The sequence below is a fragment of the Elephantulus edwardii genome, unplaced genomic scaffold (assembly GCF_000299155.1).
Source record: "Elephantulus edwardii isolate Elephantulus edwardi_28Jun2011 unplaced genomic scaffold, EleEdw1.0 scaffold00213, whole genome shotgun sequence".
Taxonomy (NCBI): Eukaryota; Metazoa; Chordata; class Mammalia; order Macroscelidea; family Macroscelididae; genus Elephantulus; species Elephantulus edwardii.
The window spans coordinates 4,521,113-4,526,855 of NW_006399963.1; the positions used below are offsets into that span (position 1 = coordinate 4,521,113).

General features: G+C 43.3%; 1 pseudogene; it reads left to right on the forward strand.

Moving 5' to 3' along the window:
• The window catches only part of LOC102843199, an 86,840-nt pseudogene that overhangs the window by 71,655 nt on the left and 9,442 nt on the right, over positions 1-5,743 (forward strand).

The following is a 5,743-nucleotide window of genomic DNA, read 5'->3' on the forward strand; positions in this document are numbered from 1 at the left end:
AAGCAAGGGAATAGGGGACAAGGAGCGCAGGGGTTGGACACTATCACCAAGAGGTGGGGACGGGGGCTTGTGCGCTGCTGGGGGTTTATGCAGCAGCACCCTGTGTGCTAAGGGTCACACAGGTGTGGGCTGCAGGGGGGTCCCACAGTGTCCGGCAGTCTTCACTCCTCTGGAGTTCCATGGCAGGCTGCTGCTCTCCCCGCGTCTCTTCCCTGGTCTGGCGGCCGCGCTCCCCGGCTGGCAGCGGCGCTCCCCCGGTCTGGCGGGCGGAGGCGTGTGTTCCCCCGGCTGCTCTTCCCGGGTCTCTTCCGGGTCCCTCTAGCGGCGTTCCCCTGTCTGGCGGCGGAGCTCCCGGTCTGGTGGCGGCGTTCCCCGGTCTGGCGGGCGGCCGCGTGCGTTCCCCCCGGGGGCGGCGGGTTCCCTTGGCTGGCGGCGCAGGAAGCAGTCTTGATGATGCCCAGTCTTAAAGCCTTGCAGGGCTGCAAAGGGAAACTGGAGTAAGATGAGGAAGGTGGAGGTTTTACTACCAACTTGTTGTTGAGGTTTTTGTATCCAAATAACAGGCTCTGCTGTTAGCCGAATTCAGCTCCGCTCCATTGGTTTTCTCCATTCACTCCTCTTTTAGCTTCATTGCTTCCTCACCTTGTTTGGCTTAATCTTTATCTGTAGAGGCTCTCTCATATATTTGGACCTCTTGCTACATCTTCTTTCAAGTTAACACGTTACCGCAAATGACGGTAATACATCGAAGAAGAAGAAAAAAATGTGTTTCTAAGCACGGTCGTCAAGTAAAAGTGTGTGGCAACCTGTTAAGTACCCTTGCAGATCACTTGGGTGTTCTGTGTTTTGCGGGGGGCTTTCTTGTTGTTGTTGTTTTTATTCATAGTTCTAAGTCTTGACTCCTATGAAGTGTTTGTACCTTGCCCCTCCTGTACTTCTCCTTGGTCCATGGTTCAGTAGTCAGGCAGCCTGACAGTGATAACAAGGCCGCATAGAACAGAGCATAACACTTGCAAGGTCATGAGGTGCAGAAGCCGCCTCATTTTGTGCCGTTTAACTCATAATGGTTCCAACCCTGGAAAATCCTTAGTAAAAGACCAAAGAGTAGTAAGATCCAGAGTGAAACCTGAGTATGAAGCCGCCTGATTTTACACTTAATCTACAAACTAATTAAATTTCAATACTGTAGAGAATGAACTTAATATTCTGCTATTGCAAAGATTCCTTGGTCCCCGTTTGTTCAGCTAGATTTCATATTTAGTAAGAAAAGGATCGTGTTGATGTGTGTGTGTGTGTGTGTGTGTTACTTAATTTCAACATAATTTGTTAACTTTTTAAATTTATATTTTAATGAAAGATTACAGAAAACTTGGATTTCCATTCATTCATTGCTGCATATTTTCCTCCTTGCTCCAACCCCCAGTTTGCTTTTCCCTTAAAAAGATAACTTTCATTGTTGAACAATTTCCTTCCTCCCCTCACCACCCAGTCCACTTTGTTATGCACCTCTTATTCTGTGATGTTTTCATGTAAATAATACATAATATATTTCTTTTAGACAATTTTTTCCCTCATCTATTTCAATGCATTTTTCATTATTTATCCCCTCATTTCTTAGATTACCTCAACCCTCATGTCAGTCCTGTTTTATAACAGTGGCTTTATGCAGTATTTGTCCTTTTGTGACTGAGATATTTCATCCAGCATAATGTCCTCCAGGGTCACCCATTTTGTATAGTTTTTTTTTTAAATTTTATACTTTTAGTTTATTTAAAATAATTCAAATATATTGTTTTGTATAATATTTCATGAGTTCCTTGTTTTTAGGTGCTGCCTTGTATTCCACAGCTTCTCTGTCCATTTGTGGATGAGCTCTTGGGTTGCTTCCATCTCTTTGCTATTGTGAACAGTACAGCGTAAACATGGGTGTGCATGTGTCTGTTTGGGTGAGAGTTCTGGTTTCTTTAGGATATATTCCCAGTAGTGCAATTGCTAAGTCAAATGGTATTTCTATTTCCAACTTTTTGAGAAAGCACCATACAGCCTTTCATAGTGGTTGCACCATTTTGCACTTTCACCAACAGTGAATAAGGATTCCAAATTCTCCACAACCTTGCCAGCATTTGTTGTTTGCTGCTCTGTCGAACTTTGCTATTATTATTAAGAGGAGATGATATCTCATAGTTGTTTTGACTGTCATTTGTTTTGTCAAGTCTGTAGGCCTCTATACTCAGCAAATGCTTGTTACTTGAGAAATGTAAAGAAATAGCAGACATTTAGATTCTTTTCAGACACTGATTGGAGCCGTGTCATTGCAGGCTGGGAGTCCTCCACCAGCGGCTCCGGTGTCTTCCTTCTCCCGGACCTCTACAACACCGTCTAATCAGGACATCTGCAGGTAACTTCCACCTTCTAGGCTGGTACAGCTATGCACGCAGAACGAAGTGCAGGCCCCTGTAAATGCTCTGATTGTCCATTTGCTTAATCAGTGTGTCCTTGATCTTCTAAACTGTTAGCCCAGTTGTATGTGCTGTTTGCTTTCCAAGTTACCACACTAGTCTCATTTCTTTACTTTGATGTTTGTTCTCTTTAAAATTGTTCTTACTTCCTGTGCTTTATCCCACTGTTCTGCATGCAGTTCCAGCGCAGTGCTTTCTGAGTATTGTCACCACAGTCCTGTGCAATCTGCTGTTGTCTTGAAAACTCCTTCATGCCAGAGTTCTCTGACACCAGGTTTCACTGTGACAGTTATCTGTAAAGACACATCACAGTTATCAAAGAGAAACTCCTGTATTTCAGAATGTTTCCTGACCTTAAAGCCAGCTAACAATATCAAAACCAGAAGAAAGCTGAAGTTCTCAAAATCCCTGAATGATATGGGTGAGAAAACCGAGGACACTCTGGCAAGTTTTGACTATGTGGAAAGAACTTGCTCTGAAGGAAAGCTGGTACTCAATCATGAGCCCTGTCTCAGAATTAACAGGTTCCATCATAAGGAAAAAAGAATATTGAATCAAAAGCTTCTTGACAATTCCAAATATTCTTGTGTTTCATCCCTTTCTGCCAATCATTCTATTGCTTCAGTGGTGGAAGCTGGCAAAGGGAGCTTCCATGTCCCGCTTTTGGAAGAGAATGCGGATGGTGAGGCCCTCTCCAGAAGCAGACGGCTCCTGCGATACCTCTTCCCCCTTGGCCCAAGTGCCAGCAGCCTCCACCGGCTCCAGGAGTTGGAGGTCAGCACAGCCCTTCTGCACACCAAGACTTCCAGTGGGCTGGCTGGGAGCATGGGCTTCTGCTCCGATGAGATGGGAGATGATGATGTCTTTGAGGACAGTGCATCTGTGGAGCTGAAGAACAGGGACCTGCGGGCACCCCTCTGCTCAGTTGAAAAGGACAGCGACCTGGACTGCCCTTCTCCCCTCTCAGAAAACCGCCCCCCTGTGTCTCCTGTGTCCATGTCAGGGGACACCTGCAGGTTGGTGTGCCAAGAACCACTTTCTGGCCATCTCTGCTAACCACATCTCCTTTATCTCACCTTGCTTTAATATGTGAAGTTTGAGGAAGGTAAAGTAAAAGGCAGTTGTGGGTTAATAGTTTTCTACAGGAGAATGGAGATTTGCTATCATTTGAAAAGCTGATTTTTATGACATGAGATCCAAGGTCATTTTTACACTTACCATTAAAAAAGCTGACTTCCCATTAAAACATTTAGAAATTAGAAGAAACAAACTAGTATATCAGTTTTCCATGCTGATTGTCCAGATTTTAAGCATTTTTGCTATCCCTCCCAGCCTCATTTTACACTTTATTCCTTTATGTTGTGGCAGGTGTGGGGAGCAGGCACATATCTTTTGTATGTAGGTGCAGTCACTTTGCCCTAGGCGTTAGCACCACTGTCTATCTCCCTTATACAGCATCCTTTTCCAACCCCAGAATCTTTCCACATTCACTTTTTATCTCCCTTCTTAGGCTTTTTCCATTCCGACCTTTCCAGCGTCCCCATACCTCAGCACCAGCTGTTATAATTTCTCACAATTGGTTCAGAAACCCATTTCCACAAAACTAAAATACCTGAGAGCCTGGCCTGGCTGGGTCAAGCTTACTTCAGGATTAGTGTTCTTACCTGCTAGATTTTTTTCAGTTATCAGGAAATACCCTCCTGTTTCTCAAAACCTGGCTCATTTCCTGACTGCATCTTGCTTCATTTACCATTGAAATAAAATAGCTTTAAATTAATTTCCAGTTATTTCTGTGGAGAAAAGATGAAATTGCAGCAATTCGTAATTGCAATAAAGAGAATTATTTAGTTTGAAGAAAGATGCTGTGATTTCTTTGTCTCCTCCTGGTAAAAGACAAATGTGTTAGTTATACTCTGTATGAAGTTGAGATCTGTATTTATAGTTAAGAATTCAAGTTGCATCATCATTTTAAGTCAATGTAGTAATAATAGTATTGGAAGGTACAGTACTCTTATTGCTTTATGCTGAAATGTCCTCAAATGGTTTTAATAGTATATGTTCGAAAAAGTACTTCCGTGTGTTGCCTTAAATTAATCTTTCAGCAGCGTTCTTAAGTCTTACAAAAAATGACTGCTTCATCATTTCTTAGACTATTTTTCCCTTTCTATCACCCAACGCCATCCAGATTTTCCATATTGGTGCGGTAAGCTAGAAGTGTTTAGTGTGTAGCATTTGTGTTTGTTTGTGTGCTTGTTTCCACTTCAGTGATTTTGGTTTCTGAAAGTTTTTCCTCTGGGGAGATTGACTTTTCACTGAACTGTCATCTTCCCCAAGGTAATGTTCCCTTGTAATGACTAGTTTTCCCCTGACATAGGATCTGCCACTGTGAGGGTGATGAAGAGAGCCCCCTGATCACCCCCTGCCACTGCACTGGGAGCCTGCATTTTGTGCACCAGGCCTGCCTGCAGCAGTGGATCAAGAGCTCTGACACTCGGTGCTGCGAGCTCTGCAAGTACGAGTTCATCATGGAGACCAAGCTGAAGCCTTTGCGGAAAGTATGTGATCGGGTATCCATGGCAGGGCATTCCTGCTCCCTAGCATGGATGTCCCGGGAAGAGTTAGAATCTGGGACCAGTGAAATGCTACCACTGATTTTGCTAGGGTGTACTGACTGGTGTGTCCACTTAGCATTGATGAGATCATTGCTCTTGTGCTGTGCTAAGTCACAAGTCCCCTCAGGAAGTATCTCTTTCCAACCATTCAATCATGGTGGTTTATTTTTCCTTCATACTAAGGCTGCTGACTTGTCTATCAGTCATTTGGCTCTTGATCCTAGACTGTTTTGTGGTATGTCAGCATCTAACTTTATATGTATTAACTCTGTTCATTTTATGGTCCCTCTTTAGAAAAGCCCAACACTTAGCAAAGTGAAACAGATGGAAGAATTATTTGCATACACCTATGATAAATATTTGTTAGACAAGAGGATGGGATGGGGAAGAGAAAGAAACCACAGGAATGACATGAAACCCAGCTCTCTTCAGGTGCCATGTACCCCACTCCCATACAAGTACAGTGTTATCAGTGACACCCACTTCAGTATTTCCTCCTTCATAACTTTCTCTGTGCACCAAGCATGTCAAGTTTTGTTTAGAAGAATAGGAAATGTGTCCCTTTCTTTCTTTTTTTTTTTTTTAAATTTAGGTTGTTTATTTTTCATTTCAATGAACATCTACAGAGATTTTGGGATTCCATTCATTCATTGTTGCACCCTTCTCCCCACA